Source organism: Cygnus atratus, chromosome 1 (genome assembly GCF_013377495.2).
Source record: "Cygnus atratus isolate AKBS03 ecotype Queensland, Australia chromosome 1, CAtr_DNAZoo_HiC_assembly, whole genome shotgun sequence".
Lineage (NCBI taxonomy): Eukaryota > Metazoa > Chordata > Aves > Anseriformes > Anatidae > Cygnus > Cygnus atratus.
In genome coordinates, this window is record NC_066362.1 from 89106680 (window position 1) to 89125010 (window position 18331).

Consider the following 18331-nt stretch of genomic DNA (forward strand, 5'->3'; position numbering starts at 1 on the left):
AAATAGAATTTACAGAGAGGGCACCAAATTTTGCAGTAGTAGGATGTGTCATACGTGCATATGCCTCTGAGGCTGCAAGGTCACTGGGTTCAGAGAGGGATTTCTTTGCATTAACGGGGGAAGAAAGAATAAATAAAAGAAAAAGGGGAAAAAATGCACAGGCTGTCCTGGGACAAGGCCACTGTTTTCTCCACTGTGACAGAGTCTGACATTTATGAGATCTAAGTATAAACTATATGACATTATACTATGACACTGTATAACGTATCAAGAATTTATGTACTATTCTGACAATCTATATGCTCAGTTTTAAGCTAGGGAAAAATATACACTGATGATTCTTGTTAAAATGGGATGCCTCTAGAGAAGGTATTTTCATGCCATTTATTACTTGAATCAGTACATAATTATGACAGTTGCTATTCAAAGGGCAACTTATATTCAGAAAAATCATTGCAGCAGTATCTCAGATGCCATGGTTTGGTAATTACGAATGAATGAATGCTGATTCTTCTGAAGAAATCATTATCCTAGTAGAACAACAGGGAAAGCAAATGAATGAACGAAAAAAACTGAAAATAATACATGTGCCTTAAAAGATGTGTAGGTATATATGCCTCCAAGAGGAAGGTGTAAATTGATTTAAAAATTGATTAGAACAGAATGAAAACTGGGTTAATCACGAGTTCATCTGTAGATTTCCTATGAGCATAAGTATAACCTTAATTTCTCTATACTGGATCCATAGGAAGCAATTCTTTCTTTTCTCTTACCTGAAGTTTCTTTGATCTCTTGAAAACCTGAGGAAGCACTCTCATACACTGTATAGGCACACCTAGCCTCATGCAGAGGCTCTAAAATAATCTGTACAGTGCCATCCATGAATGAGCAGAGGCTCAGGTTCACCGTGCTGTGAGGCTCACGCAAGTCTTCTCTCTGGTGTCCACATTGCACATATTTGAGCTAGCTCCCTTCCTGTGTCTCATTTTCCCAGCTAGCAGGTTGCAAAACCAAGTTTCTCAGCCTCACTGTAGCCTCAAGCAAAAGCGCACGTCAAAACTTTAACAGACTAAGCAATTAAAGATTTCCAAGAAGAGCATTTTACGTGATTTTCTTTTTAGAACTTCCTGTTGCAAAATGGAAACCCAAACAAACAAAAACAAACAAACAAACAAACAAAAAGTATTTAGGTCTGATATGAATTTTGCTTTTATAAATTTAGAATTTCTTTTTTCAATTTTGAAGTCTTAATAAAACTATATACTATAAAAATGGTAACTAAAGACCCAAGAAACGACATATTGATTACAGAAATACTGAAATCAAAGCCTTCAAGCTTACTCTTCTCATCCATTCTCCTGCAGAAAAGATTGATCTAAGTTAACTTTCCTACAAAATGTTTTGCTTTCCACAAGATTTCATTTTCTAGTAGGAGGCACTTTAAAGAAAAATTTCCAAGCCATGCTAATGACAATTTATAGGGCTTGACAAACAATATTTGTCTTGAAATTTAAGTTTCTATGTCATCAAAAGCCACTGTGACACATACAAGCAATAAAATAAATGGAGTTACTTCAGAATTGATCCTGTTTTTATAAAGATTTATAGATTGTTAGTAATTTTTCAGGAAATCCATCTTTCACAAAGAAGTTTAAAACATTACAATTCCTATGTGGTGCCCACTGCTTTGAAAAATGCATTTTGTGATCCTGTAAATTTAATGGCTAAGATGGGTATGCTGGAAGCGGAAGAGCAGGCAGAGAGCCTCTGCCCTCTCTCATGCTGTGGGTTACTGCAAAAGGAGGCATTGAGGAGGGTGACTCCAATGCAGGAGCTCACTGACCTCCACGCACAGCCAAGCCCTCCTGCTATAGCGGTTTACGTGTACACATTCACAGAAATGGGAAATAGGGAAAGACAGGGCAGCCAGGCTGCATAAACGCTCATGAGAATCAGAAATTTATTTGACGAGAGTGCTTACAGTCTGTAAGTCATAAAGTAAAAGAAAAAGCAATTGATGGAACCTAATGCAAGAAATTAAGAGAAAAAAATAAGTTAAATTATTTTCAACCATGAAGACAAATAACCACTGGATCAAGTTGCCAACAGCCGTAAACATGCTTGTTTGCTAGATATTTTAATATTTCATTTGATTTTTTTAAAAATGCATTCTAATTCAAATGGGGTTAAGTCATAATTATACTGTTATGTGAAATGACCAAACAGAAATACATAAAATATTTCCTTCTCAGTTAGCTAAGTAGTGATTTTATTCTTCTGAAAATCAGAAAATCAAAGCTGGTCAGGTCTTCCATGCTTGGAGAACCAAGCCCCTCACCTACATTTTCCTCAAGAGTACATCATATCAAAGAGATAAACTAATAATGTTGGAAAGAAGAGATGGATATTTATTTTGATTACGCACACATCTATTTTTCTGGCTCCTGCTCATATGTTCTCCATCATCTGGACTGGAAGGCGGTGGAGTCAGTAGCAGAATGATGGGGTGATTCTTCATGTCATCCTATGAGTGACAAGAATTTCTGTTATCCAGGCTGGACCTTCTGATCTGACTGTAGCTCCATGTAAACCATAGGGCTTCCCTCATGCACTCAAAACCAGAAAAACAAAATAAACCCCAGATCCATCTCTGTTTTGTTTCCAGCAAACTCTATTTGCTTAAAGTACAGATGAATTTTTCCCAGAAAATAATAAATAGTCTGCTTGGAATTTATTTACTTTTAGGTCACATTGGCACAGAGATGATGCCCTTCAAAACGAAATTTATATCGGAAACACTGCAGAATTTTAGGGGTTCATTACCTTAATGTTATGCCTACCTTGAAGTGAAGAAACTTATCTGCAAAGATGCACTCTTAATAAAAGGTAAGCGATGTAACAGAAAGGCACCAAAATTAACCAAATACCTCTTTGTTCATGCCTGTGCCTCTGACTCACCAAGATGCTCCTTTCTGTATTCTGTGGCACACCAAGGCAGAAATTACATTGCCTTTCTTCCATCTGAAAAATGAAATCTGTGAAGTTTCTATTTTAATGGAAACCTTGTCTTTTTTCCCTGAACTTCAATGATAAGCCCTTTGACACCTGATACACCAGCGTGTTAAAGGTAACGGGGCAGCCGACCACTGGATGGCCCAGTGTCAGGCCTTTAATATACCATTGCATCTCAAAGAGGAACATGATTCTCTTTGTCTGTGGGTGCAACAGAGAGCTGATGTCATGAAACGGCTATGAGGAAGAATAATACCATCAGAACTGTTTATTTAATTAGTAACAAGGGTAAAATCCTCCTAATGCAGCTTGATCAAGGGTCAGTTTGAGGGGTCTTTATCAGACTATGGGTAGCCTTCAGTGGCTGAGGCTTAATAATAATCTCTAGACTTCAATTTCCTACTAATAAAGGGTAATATAATGTAGGGTAAGCCCTCTTATTTGTTCAGATCTTTTTAACCACTGAGGAGCTAATATGCAACAACTGAACAAACAGTGGCCACACAGGTTTCATTTTTAGAAGCACACATGACCTCTGATGAAAGAAATGATCAGTCAAGCTCCAAGGCAAGGATGGAGAGTTTGCTAGCAAATGCATATTTTTTCTTTGTGAACCAAAAGAAAAGCAAGCTACTACCATATGTGATATTAAATAAGAGTGCCTGAAAATGACTGTGGAATTATTATACTATAAAAATGTAATGGCTTTCAGTGAATTTTCATTGGTAGAGTCTGATGGTCCTTACAAGCATGTTGTCCTAAATGGAGTCTGTAGAAAGCTCTAAAGTTATTAGCATTACTTATGTGGCAGATTTTCTCAAGTCTGAATATTGCCTCTTTACAATTTTAATGGCAAATAACCAAAATATCTGCCTAAATCTCTGTCTCCCGAAAGAAACCCCTATCCATGCAAAAGTGAAGCAGAAATACAAAAGATTTTCATCACTATGGAAGAAAACAAGGTTGCCACTTTTTTAATGCATATATATAATTAATATATATATATTTATATATACATACATTTATACATACATAAAATTTAGGAAAATCTGGATAATGTAGTAGCCTCCAGATGCCTGGACCAATTTCGGCACTGATGCAAGACAGCAGAGACATACAACATGCCCACTTGCTGCAGGATGAAATTCAATCTCTTTAATCCAAGGTTTTCAAGACTGTGTTCAATTTTTATTTTTTCTTCTTAAAACTGCTGAAGCTTTGGTTTTGGTATACCCACAGGTCTTTGATTGTGGTTTGCAGTTCTTTGGTTACTCACCCTTCTTTGGATGCCATATGCCCCACCTCTTCTTATAACTGGCCATCTTCTAATTTGCCTGGACAGTTGCTCTGACAGCAGCTCCCTCAGGAACGGTCCTGACTTCACATGTCAGAATTTTAATCCACTGAGTCTTTTTCCCCAGGGTGGGTAATCAATGCAGAGAGTCAGATTTATGTCCTTCTCAATATATTAGTTATGAAATAAAACCCAGAGAGGGTGCCATGTTATTTTTTAAAATGTTATTAGGAAATAGATGTGATAAAAATTGATATTTTTCTTTCACTTCTCAGACTAAAATAAATTTTAAGACAAAGCAGGTAAAATTGAATATTGAAAATTCTTGCAAATATGCTATGTACTGTGGTATTATACCCTGCACCAGGCTACTGTAACCTATGTACTGAAAGAATTAGAGTTAAAGAATATAGTCTCCAGTAAACAGAAAATGTAAATCCTATTAAAGCTTACAGGAGTTACACCTACACATTGAATAGGCAGTATACTAGTCCTTTAAATTGATTACCTTACAAATGACTATAAAATGAGAGTAATTATTTTCAAAGCACTGTGTGACTATTTCAAACTCTAGGGTTCATGGATTTTACAGTCATGGAAGCAGTTTTTAAAGCTTGTAAAATATATATCTACACAATATACAACAATGGGACACAGCACAAAAATTTAGTATTTACCAAGATAATAATATAAAGGCTATAGCTAGTTCAACACCAATAAAGTAAGTGGCAATATGTATATAATTATTAGGCAGGAGCACTGTGTAGGATAGAGAAGGAAGTTCTAGGTAGTAAATCTACTTACAAGCAGCTACTTAAAAGGCCACAGAAATTAAAAAGCAGCAAGGCTACAGACCATCTCTGGTAAACCTGCACTGGACTGTTGTGAAAAGTTCAATATTGGCATAAACTACACTTATATCCTTCTTTCTGTGCAAAAGGCAGAAAACTGCAGGGGGCAGAGCAAGAAGAATGGAAATAGTATTAGAATTTAGATAGAATAGAATAGTATTATAATAGTATTATGTAGCAGGAATCTTATTTTGCTCTCATACATCCTGTAATGGTTCAGAATTATTAAAAATTTATTCTTGTTCCCATGTTCCAGCAATAAAGATATATTACTTAGAATATTGCTGGGAGCGAATGCCTTGCCTATCCCCTCCAGAAATGTTTGTTGAATAATGATTCCAATAAATTCCAATACGGTGAAAATGTATATTATTTCAGATATGATTATTGACAACGTGCTTGAGGGAACATACCCTCTTCAGTCCTTCTGATATCCCAGAGTGTCACAACAGTTTGCTTTCTGCTTAGTTCATGTCTCTCACGGGAGTTTTTGGTATCAACTTCATCCCTTCTCTCATCCCAATTGTCCTCTTTCCTGTCTCCAGGTTCCCCATGCTGTGGATTTCAGTCCACTCTAACTCTGGTTTCAAAAAAGACATCAGCAACTTTTTGCCCTCTCATCTTCAGACTGACATCATTATCAGGAAACTGACCTGCAGGTGGACTCCCACCCTCCAGTTCCTGCTGATGACACAATTTCCACCTTTCATCGCAGGCAGATCCTGCAGCCAGCACTGATGGAATAAAACTGTATCACCTCTCATCCCTCCATAGCTCCTGAACTATTACAGTGAAAAATGAAGCAAAATTGGTGTGGCACAGACACTAACTTGCTGTGTTGGAAGAGGTTGCATTACAACTTAATAAGAATGAACTATCTGAAGTAGTCAGCTAAGAACTGACTATTGTGTTCTATGTTCTCAAACACAATAATCAGACTTTAAAAATATATATATATAATATATAACACCACCACCACTACCACCACGGTTGAACAACATCAAATCAATAGTAGTACCGGAAAGAAAAAGAAGACAAAACAAAACAAAACACCAGCCTTTCCTCAGTTTTGCTTTTTCCTTAATAAAATAATACACGAATTAATTCCTTGACAAAAGGCAAATCCTTTGATCACATAAATTAGGGAGCTTGAAAGCACAATAGAGGATATTTCTTATATGTAATGTATGTACATAAAAATGCATGTTAGCGTTGATTTGTGCAGGTCAAATTGATGGCCAGGTTAAAGGTCCTATGTAATTTGGACTGCAAATCTCTGCTTTTCAAATTGTTGACTTTCTGTGATGCAAAAGCAAATAAACATGAAGTCTTAATCCTGTATTGCTTGCACAATCAGATCATCAGATAATTAAAACAACAAAAGACACATGGAAATATTGGCTATAGATGTAAATCAATTACTCTAAAAGCAATTACATTGGATCTAAATTAGCCAGGGGTTACATGGGAGATATATAATATTTAATTTGCTGTATGGCTCTGGCACAAATCCAGTCAACAGCAGCAGCAAAGTCACCACTTCTTAGTGATGGTAAAGAGCAACAAAACAATCACTCTGCATTGGTGACCTCAGCTCTTAAAGCAAAGATGGAATTAGTACTGCAACAAAGTTATGGCATGGAAAGAAAACACAACTACTTTGAATGAAAAAGGACTTACCATAACGCAGAATGAGGACTAGCTTGAAGAAAGCATCTTCCCATTTCTTCTAGATTACGCATGAATTCTGTCACCAGATATGTAAAGTGGATTAAACCTTCCCTCAAAAAATGTATGAAGCAGAAAAATACTAAAAACGAACACATGCTGCAGCATTAAGTAGATTTAAAGGGATCTGGTTACTCTGGAATAGTCAGATCCTGGACATTATTGCTACAGCCAACTCTTTCTCTAACAGCTCTTCCCATCTTTTTTAATTGGTCTGATAGCAAACATAAGCTAGGATCGACCATCTTCCTTTTGAGTTATTTTCAAAGGGATATGTGGAACGTGTTTTTACCAGCCCTGAAATTTTGGGGTTGCACTGACACTGCACAGCTGCACCTCTGGAGATGCTCGCATACAAGCTGACTGTTTGCTCTGTTCCCAAGAAGTAGCCAACATTTGAGGCTGGATGGGCCCCTTCTGCTGAGGAACAGGTACTAAAGAGACCTACTCATGAAATCTCAGTTATCTGATGTATTTGTCTGTATTTGTCTGTGCAACTATGGCCACAAACTGTGTTCCTCCCTTCAGGAGGGAAAAGGCAAATTGTGTCTTTTCCTGGGGAGAAGCTGAGCACATCTGCATAGAGGAGTGCTACCACAGTGGAGGGGATGGTGAGAGCAAGGGACACTGCAAGGGTTCCAGGGGCCAGCAACTGCAGTTGAGAGGAGCCAAACCTCCTCAGTGGAGCAAGAAAATACCCTAGGAACCAGAGAGGGACTGCACTGAGTTTGCTGTAACTGAATGGACTGAAAATTGGCATCACAAACAGCCCCAGGAAGGACAAAATAAGCAAGGGAAGATTTGTTTAAAATATCTCCTCTTTTTGACTTCCTTCCTGCTCAGTTTTACCCAGTCACTTTGAATTTTTCCTGTTATGAAAAGGCAGTCATTCTTTTCTACGTCCCAACACAGTTTTTGTGTTTATTTTTTATTTTTAAGTTTATTTAGTTAGTTAGTTAAGTTTAACCACCCTTTTGGAGAGAGAATGCCCAGGCAGGTTGACCTCAAGCCATCCTCAGCCATTCACCTGAAGTTTGGCTAAAACATGCTTCGGCATGGAGCTGGCTACACAGCCCAAGAGCACCAGGGAAAATCTTTGCCAACACCTTGAAAGACACTTGGCATGGGCAGAACTGCACAACAGGCAGGATCTCAGCCCCACCATGCTCTGCAAACAACCTTATTTCTCAAAAAACCATCAGGGCAATCCCCTCAAACACGGCTGCAACTCTAACAGCTTTGTTGTTTGGTTGATGTAGATTACTTCTGCTTCAGGAAGAAGTCTCCATTTCAATGACCACTGAGAGCACAACCTTGAGATACAGCCAACCCTCATCAGAGCAAGTAAAATACATGTACAATAGTTGTACAACATCTAGAATCTTTCATGTATTCTAAAGCACTTCAGAGAGATACATCATGCATTTAAGAGAAATTAATTTTTGTGTCAGGCCAATGCAATTCTAAAGTCACAGTTAAGCCTTTTTTTGGAGGAAAGCCCAGTGACAGGCGAGATAAAATTTCATGTTAATTTTCCCTTAGAGCAAGTTGCGGGGGGGGAGAGTTGCGGATAAGGAGAAGAGTTGGGGTCGTTGGTGGCAGGGAGAAAAGGTAGTATAATGCTGCAAAAGAAGGGTGATAGTTATAGGCAATCAAAAAGGAAATTGCTCTAAGTACCATAAGTAGTTCTAAGAAAACCTCAAAGCCTACTTAAGAACTTAAAATAGGACAAAATTGGTGCTTGAGGAGGCACACTGGACTTGTTCTGAATATCTTAGGTTGTTCTTCTAAATGAATTCTCTTTCATCATACATTTAATTTGCCCCTTTGTAAACAAACATTTGGCTGAATGAAATCCCAGGACAGGGCAGAGATTCAGGGAGGTTAGGTTCTGGGAGTAGGTCTCTCCAAACTAACCATTCTAAAAACGACTTTGGAGAACTAGCTCTGTTTGACATGCTAAATAAAATAACCTATTAAAGCAACGGGACAGGAGCTTTTGCTTTGCCCGTGCCTCAGCTCTTGCCAACACCCCAGCTCCATGGCTGCCTGGTGAGGGAGGTGTAGCATAAAGCCCCATCCCTGATCCAGTGCAGCTACTGGAAAAATAAATTATCGAGCTTGGAATGCGAGAGAAAGAGCAATTAAAAAACTCCCCCTTTTTTTAATCAAGGACTGTTTTGCCTTGGGGGCTTGGAAGGGAAGGAAATCAGGCTTTTCAAGCTTTTGTGGGGTAGGCTTTGGAAAATATCTGTAATAGACATCCCCATCCTTTACAGACTGTGCTCTGCCCTGTATTTCTTTCCCTTATGGTGCACATGTAGGAAGATTTGTTAGACCTTAAACTTGTCACAAATGTAGTCGCTAACAATTTGACCCCATGTTCAGATGCTCTTGCGATTGCTTTCTCCAGTAATTACTCAGTGGGTACGCCACAGCAAGCTCCATAAGTTACAGCTAATCACTCTTAAGTGCTGGAAGCAGGACTGTATTTGTGCAAAGAAACAGCAATCAAATATGGTAAGCAGATGGCTGTTTCTTGTCCTGTTACCACACTGAGCACAACAGATTAAGCTATGATGGATTTATCAGCACTGATGGATACATTAACACCATATGCTTTTATAGAATAAATAGCTTTTGACATTTCATTATAAGTTCTGATGCCCCACTTTTTTTTTTAAAAAAAGCTGTTTCTCTTAAAAAGAAAATGCAGATGTTCACAACAAAGCCAGCAAGTTTTCCTATGTTCTCCTTAAGCATTGTAGTTCAGCACTTTGTTATGTTAAACATAATTGAAATCCCAGAAATATTTCCAGAAATCCATACCATTTCTTCAAACCATAAACTGCATATTCCCTGCTCTAGTGGCTTTTTGACCATCAATTCTTGTAACCGATAAATGCCAGCATTTTAAAACCAATGGAAGTCTTAGCTCATTTGCCATACCTCAAGAATCATATATAAGATTATGTAAACAGCAGTAAACCAAATGCAAGTAGCCAAGAACTTTCTCTTCCTGCTTTACAGGGTGATCTGTAGGGTATAGGAATGCACTGAATGTTAGCTGATATTTTTCAATCCTAGCAGAAAGCATTTCTTCAGATTTTTTCATAACTCCTGATTTTGTGAGCTAAGGAAGAAAACAAAGCAAGCAATTTTCTAGGAGCTGGGGATGTCAGCTGCCCAGTCTGCTGTCAGTAAATGAGCAGCTGAAATGTACAATTCATGCACTGACACAGCAGATGCTTCAAGCCAGGCTCTGAACAGCTATTGCGCACAGTCATCATACAAAGGGTGATCAATAGGTATTCATTCCTAGTCCCATCACCTCTAGAAAAGCAGAATGCTAGCTGCTCAAACTGCAGTAACAGAGTTAACAAAACCATACATTTTCATGGGATAATAGGCATTTTTGGTGGTTCTATTCAGTACCCCACTCTAGTTCAAAACATGCTTAAAAGCCTATTCAGTGTCATCAATCAAAAACAGCTGCATGTGTGTGCGCACTTGCTGCACCTTCTTCATTCCTCCCTTCATACACTTAAGTTCCTGTACAGGTCATCAGTTTGGCGTTTGTTAATTGCTCATCCAAAGTCTAGGTTTTAATCACCTGATCCATCAAAAGCCCTTCTTTCCCTGCCTATATTCATCTTGTCAGTTAGTGACATTTTTTGTAATGAAAGCAGTAGATCTATTGATAGCATCCCTCAACAGAGTGGAAGGCATCCTGCATTAGCTTTGTCTTCTAAACCAGCCTGTTCTATTACAATTGACCTTCTCCTCTTGATTACCACACAAATCACAGTCCTCTCCCCTCTCCTCCCCCTCCTTTCCTCCCCCCCATCTATTAGAGTATTTCTTCTGTAGCCGTTCAATTGCCTGACTGCAGCTGGTAATTGGATTCATGTTTGGAGCGCAGCTTTCTACGTACAAGCCTGGAATAATTCAAACAGGACCCTGGCCTAGGGCTGGGGCCATATGTTAAATTCAGATTTGTGTCTGTAAAATCTGGAGTACCCTGACAGGAGGATAATCCACTTAATGGCACAAAATCCTGTCCTATTTGCAACCTGCACTTATTTTCTCCTCAGAAGTAAAATTCCATTTCACTACTCTTTTAAGATGTTAAGGGCAAGGCAATTTCATTACGGTGACTTGGTGAAATGTAAAAATTATGTTACTTTGGCAACTGTCTTACCTCTCTCTAGGTTTCAGGAAACAATGCAAGCAGTTTTCAATTACAGTAATACAAAAATTAAACACCATAAAAAAGAAAAAGCGGACCTGGCAGCATGCTTTGTGTATACCACACACCATTTACCATGCTGTCTCCAGAGCCCCAAACTTGCCATTGAGACCAAGCTCAGATAAGCCGCTACACTGAAAAGCAAAAGAGCAGTTAGTGGTATCAGATCTCCTAAGCCTCATGTAATGTTATTTCAGCATCAATTTATTCACCTAGAGTTAAATAATACAGAGATAAAATACAGTCAGATTCATCACGCTCCAGCTCTTGAGGGTTTGTCATGTTTCTCTTTCTGTTTCTTGGGTCCAGGCACAACCAGCCCTAAATTTTACACTGTTTAGGCCTGTTATGCCCCTTTTTACCTGAGCCTCTTCCAGCCTAAGCCATTAAAATAATGACAGTTTGTAACTGGCCTAACACTATAGCATATGCCAGCCTCAGATTAGAGAATCTCCTAGTAACTGTAAGGATGTCTGGTGATAATTTGCTGATACATCTAAAACTATACCAGCTCTGAAAACAAACATAGACTTGGTACCTACCACATCTTCCATCTCTGCTGAACCTTTCTGCGATGTCAGTACTTCTCAGCCCTGTTGCTACACCTAGCCCCAGGAACTCACCTAGCATTAGTCACGGTGCCTTTACAACCCAAATAAATAAATATAACACAAAAATCTTTTACTGATGCTGACTCTCAGCATGGGGTCCTTTCCCTCCAGTCTCCCAGCAAAAGCAATGAGATTGCAATAGAGCACCCAAAATATTCCTTGGGTTTCCTTCTGCATGACTCATTAAATTGTTGATGTAGGGCAAAAGCAAGAGGCTTTAGAGATCATGAGAAAAAAGTGAGGAAAGGAATGAAGATCCTTTCCTTGAAGTTAGTAGAAGGTTCCCCAGAGCCTCTGGTTCACAGTCCCTCCTGCACCTCCTATATAAATTCCTCTCCCAGTTTGGCAGCTGCAGTTATTTGCACTTCACCTGGGATTTCTCTATAGCTTTGCACAAAAAGTTCAAAGTTTCAGAAAACGTTATGGCTCAGGACTGTTCCATTTGGAGACATCAGTCTCCTCTTGCTTGGACTGGTTTCCCTCACCGGTTGCACAACAGAGAGGATGAGTGATGCCTCCTTTCTTCTCCTTCTCCCTGCCAGTGGCCTACTCCCATCCCAGCTGCTTTACCTCTTGAAGTGGACATGGAAGATGCAAATCCTTCTGCATCTCTGTTGTGTCTCCCTTCCTTCATAGTCCCATATGGCACTGGTCATTGCCTGTCATTTCCTGGCCTTTTCCCTTCCTCTGAACCTAGACACACAGGCTTTTCCCTCTGCTTCCACAAGTACATGGGACTGTCTCCCTAAACAGACTGCTCCTTCCCACTCCTTCACCTCCAGGATGCAACCTGAGTGCCCCAAGAAGAAATGAAAATTCAGGCTTGGGTGTTATTACACACACTTCATTTAAGCATTTTCTTCTGAAACCACTTCATTCCCTGAGTTGCTCAGTGTATCCCAGCTTGAGCCCAAGCCTCTCAACAGGTGAAACAATCAACCCAAAGCAAATCTTTTCTGAATGTCTTGCAGAATATCAGAAAAAAGAGGCCATTTTAGGAAAATACTTCAAAGTTTTGACATCTGATTTGAGGGTCACTTTGTACCAATACAGTAGCTTTTGAGTTTCTGGTGATAAAGCCCCTGCCTGTGGTGTAGGAAATCTGGGTTATTCTTCCAGCTGTGCCTGATTCAAAGCAAATTTGGAATACAAGGGCCTTCAACATACCTGAGAGATGTGTTCTCATTGCCCTGCCAAACAGTCAGCTTTGCTGCTCCATTTTCTGTAAGTAACTCTTCCTCTCAGAGAGCTTCCGTATATAGTACAGTATATAATGTGCACGCGCTATGCAATTCCTAGGTTGCTAACTTATGTTCAAAGCAGGACCTTGAAACTGTTGTCCCATATGACAGATTTAACTCCCTCTTTTTCTCATTTCACTGGATGTTCTGTTTACGACCTAAATTATTTTGCTGAAAATATCATCCAAAGTATCACATTCCAGCTCCTGAAACCGCCTTGTCTCTCCCCCACAAATTGTTATAATCTCCACTTTCAGTATTTCCAGCACAAGGAGCAGCTCATAAAGTAGCTGTTGTCTCCTTCCATGGCGTCACATCTTCTGACAACACAGCTCTTCAAAATGTAAGAGCACCCAGAACTCTGCACACAGAAAGTAGGATGCCCCTCGTCCCCATTCATTTTTGAACTGTCAGCTTTCTGACACTTTTTTCCTTCTGTACCTTGAGAGAGTGCTCCAGGGCTTGCTAACTAAGATCCTGTCCCTAGGGTTTAAAAGCTGCTGGTCACCTGATATCCCCATCTCTACAAGCAGAATTCAGCAGTAAGCAGAATTTATCTTTTCACCTACATCTATCTAACAGATAAAATGGGTTTTCTTCTGTACTACCTGATTGAAAGTCTACTGGAACCAATGGAATCTGTCTATTGCTGACACCACCTTTTCTTCTCTCTCTCTTTTTTTTTTTTGTGATAGATCTCACATTTGCTATCTTTCTTAAAATTGCAGCTCCTGAATGTTAATGATGAAGTAAAAACCTCATCTTCTTCCTTCTCCTTTTAGTTACCACTCACCTTTGGAATTCCTTCCATCTCACCTTCTAAGCTTGAAAATGCTACTGAAGTGAGATTTAAAACCATTAAAATGACAGAAAAATTTCTTTTTCTTTCCTTCACACTACTATTTTATATCTTTAAACTCTTGGCTCTTGTAGAACTGAAATACCCTCCAAGTTCTGATTAAAGAGGCCATTTCTGGCCACGCAGTGATGGAGAGCCTCTTCACAGGTGCTGATCTACTTTTACCTCACGGCAGGAGATGGGGAAGATCTGACAAGCTGAAAGGGACCTAAGAGCTACTTCAGATTGCAGGGTATGAGTCACCTCCTCACAACTCTTCTCATTACAAGCCAACTCACTCAAACAGACATCGCCATGAGGTTTGGGGCTGAGAGAGCTGAAAACTATTTCAGTGAAAAGTAAAAACCTGTAATAAGAACAAATTCATTGGTGAATTATTTCTCTCTTGGTCATGTAAACAATGCACCAAGCAGGTGCTCCATCTGTATTACTTTATTTTGTTTGTGAAATTTGTCTTAAAGTTACCTTACATTGTGTCTAATAATCCAACTAGACCATAGTTCTGTCAGTGAGAAACAAAAACTGTCAATAAAAGTTTTTAAAAAGTGCCTTTCTGCATGTATCTCAGGAAAAATTTAATCTGTGAAATGCAATCAGGATGTTAGGTGTTTCTTTCTGGAAGGCTGGAGATGCCATCTTTTGCCATCTGTTCTAATTATTTTTGAATAATTTGGCAGATCTTTCTTTTGTTGCTGAACTACAGAACCAGACTTCACACAAAAAAATAAAAATAAATAAAAAAATGCTAGTATTTAGTTCAAAACTACAGCAACATTAAACGGTCATACATCAGTAGCATGCAATCCTGGAACAAAGAGGTAGATAAAGTAAAGATAGATCTTGACATTTTGCCTTACTATGGGATAACATAAAGGTGAGGAAAAAATAGCTGATCCAGGTCTGGCACTAGTTCTTGCACAGTATGTCCCTCCTTCACTGTTTAATTTTCTTTGACAAACTCTTAAGTGAATTTGTCAAATTATTCAGCTCCTCATCACAGCATCTGAGACCCTCATCTAAGCCCTCAAAGTAAGAGAATCATTATTGCTCTTTCTTACCAGTGGAGAAAAGTAACAAACGAAGTCCTCAAGATCACACAGGATGTCTGAAAAACAACTGAGGATGGCACACAGGGCTCTTTGGCTCCAGACCAGAACTTCAGGAATTACCGTGGGATCTTTTTTTGGAACAGTCACTACAACTGAAACAGCATTATTTTAGGGCAGGAACCACATATCCATTCTATTGAGTAGTGGTTCATGGAGTCCAATGTAACTGGTTTCCTACCTGTTTGGTGACAAAGCTCTACTACAGCATAAGTGCTAAATATATAATATTAAGTTTCTGGAGAAATATACAAAGAAGGATGGTCCAATATGAGTCAGTATTGGCTGGTGAACAACAGGTTGTCCAGTTAGTTGTTTTAAAGGTAAATCAGTCACTTCAACCTATCCCAACCAAAGACACACTGACAATGGGGATAGAGGTGGTAAGGAGGGGAAAAAAAGGTGGGTAGGGGGGGTGGGGAAATAAAATTAATAACCGTGTCTTGAGTTCTGATCCTGTTTCTGTCACAGACTGGGTATATGACCTTCAGCAGGTCCTTTCTTGCTCTGCCTCATTTTTCCTTCTGTGAAGCAGGCCAGAAATTCTTTCTTATGCTTTCTCACAGTGATACTGTGAGGGCTGATGGATATTTGCACAGGTTTTTTTGAGTATAACTAAAGCTAGAAAGAAACAAAACATCATCTGAGGATTGACAATACTAGGGTTTGTATTATGACGACTCCTAAGAGTAAAAAATGTTATGGAAAATAAACAGGAGAATGACAAACGCTGTCCACAGTAATAGCACCAGTGAGGCTGTATTGTCAGCTCCTCTGTTACAGTTTATGTAACATGTACATAAAAGTGCTTGATTCAATTTACGTGTTTGAATCAGACAGAAAGGAAGAGTGTAGAAGGTAGCTGTTTTTTTGCCCTCACAGTGTATCTATACACCAGGACTAGGCTGATGATTGAGATCAGTGTTTTCATCATCCAGAGTTAGATAAAGCTACGGTACAATGTTATCCAGCTTAGATTTCTCTCTACAGAAGGCACACACAGTTTGCCATAATGCCTTTACGACCAGATTGCTCAGCAAGCATAATCCATTGGGATGTTTTCTTATTTCAGCTGAAGAAATAATACACTGCATTATCCTCTGCCGACTGTGAAAATATTAAAATGATTCTATAATAGAAGTATTGCTATTTTTTACTCATAACCTGGAGGAACATGGTTGTGTGTGATGTGGACATGACCTCTGAGACCCTACCCACCTGACTCTGCTATGGTACCATCAACCTGGTCTGATGCCAGGTTCCTTGTCATGGCGGATTTTCCCTCTGCCAGACCATCAGGTGATTTTTGTGCTCTCAGATAAACCACTGAATGGGTAAAGACTCTATAACCCATTTTCATTTCAATTTTCACAGCCAAACTGTGAAGCCAATGTTTTCCAAAATTACTCTTGTTTTGGTATATACAACTTAAGATTTGACAGAGCCCATTTTTCATAGTGAAAAAATGAAATATGGGAGTGGGATGTTATTTACAGATGCAGAACACCATATATAGTGATGATATATCCCTTCCAATTCACTACCTGTTTTATAAAACTTTGGCTGTAGTTTCCAAATTTCTAACAGGGGAAACTGTAACGTCAAGTGACTACATCATGCAGAACTCCTATATTTGCAATTTAATTTGCAGAGTGCTTTGCAATTAATAGACCCCATGCTATAAGAACATTTTAGTATTAAAACTCAATTATTTTAAGTATTTAGATAAAATTGCTTGCCAAAACTTGAAAAATAAAGTCAATTCATGCAGTTCTTCTTCAAAAAAGTTTTATGATGCAATTCTTTATGAGAACCATAATCAGCCTGTGGTGCACAAGACATGCTACTTTACTCTTACCCTTTGTGATAGTAAATAATACAATACTGATTTCTATACTTTGGTAACATATTAATGCACCATCAAAATACATATAAAACCAAGATTTAGCATATAAAAATATTTTTTCACATTTGTATGCCTTCTATGATATATTAAAAAACTAATATATTTTCTATTTTTTTTTATAGACTAAAGTCTCAACAACATATTAAAAAAAACATCAATTTGCTTGTGGTCTTTAACAGAGAAAATGGAAACACTTCTATGATGTTCAGTGGAAGTATTTTCAACAAAGACTTTTTTTTTTGTGAAAGGTCTTTAACGAAAAAATTTGATTTTCCAACCAGCTGTAATGGTAATTGCAAAGTTAAAGCAGAACTTGATCCAGACACAAAGAACATGCAGACATAAACAGCATATTTAGATTAGTTACTGGACAAAACTCACCCATAGCGTAAGCAAGAGCTTGTTGATTTTACTGAAAAAGGCATCAGCAGATAGCAGCAAAAAAAAGAGACAAGTAAATGAGGAAATGGAAGGACATGGCAGATTGCCAATGAGATGGAGTGTAAATCCAAGTTTACATAAGGGTAAAAGAATAAGAGCGATGATCAAACGGGAAAATTCCCCAAGCTGTCTTAAAGGCAGGGACATTAAAAGCATTTCTTGTTTTAACTATAATAATAGTAATAACAATAGTAATAGTAATAATAATAATAGTAGTAGCAGTAATAATAATTCTACACTAAAAAGTACAAAGATACCCATTAAGAGGATCTTGGGGGGAAAAGAAGGAAGATTTAATCTATTTCCTGGTTTAGAAAGTTAGTAAATCAAAAAGAAAAATAATAATTAGGATAATTTCGCTTTTCTTTTCCCACTTGTCTATACAATGATTCAAAGACTTTGGGCCAAATGTATCTCTAGTGTAAGGGGGCATAATCCTCATTACCTCCAGTTCAAATTACACTGACATGTCATGAACTACTTTGATCCTGAAATTCCTACCAGGCCCATGTACAAGCATCTCACATACACAATTAAATAAGAGCTATTAAAAAATTCAGAGAGCAAGTGTGCTCGCATTTGTGCACTTTCAAACACAGATTTTAAGGTTAACATTTTACTACAAGCCCTAACTGACTCTACAGATGCATCATTCATTTTCTCTGAGTGGTATCACATTTCCTCAAACAATATAAATTCAACTTTTGGCTTTTAGATTTTTCTTACCAGCAAACTCTGCATCCATTGCCTATGATCAGGTAACCAAGATGAATTATTTTTGGCTCGCCTTTCTCCAGCAGTGATATATGGTCTGCAAAACAAATTTAGTTGTAGTTTTCAGATGTTAAATTGTCCATATCTGCAGCTGCACTGCATGTCTAATACTAAAAGAGTATAAAGTTCTCAAAATTTTCTCTCTGAAATAAGCGCATATCATCTACTTAGTAATTTTGATATTACACTGAAACAAAATCTTGTCCTATCAAATACTGCTGGTGGACGATCAAAATGATAAAATAGTAATGATAAAAGA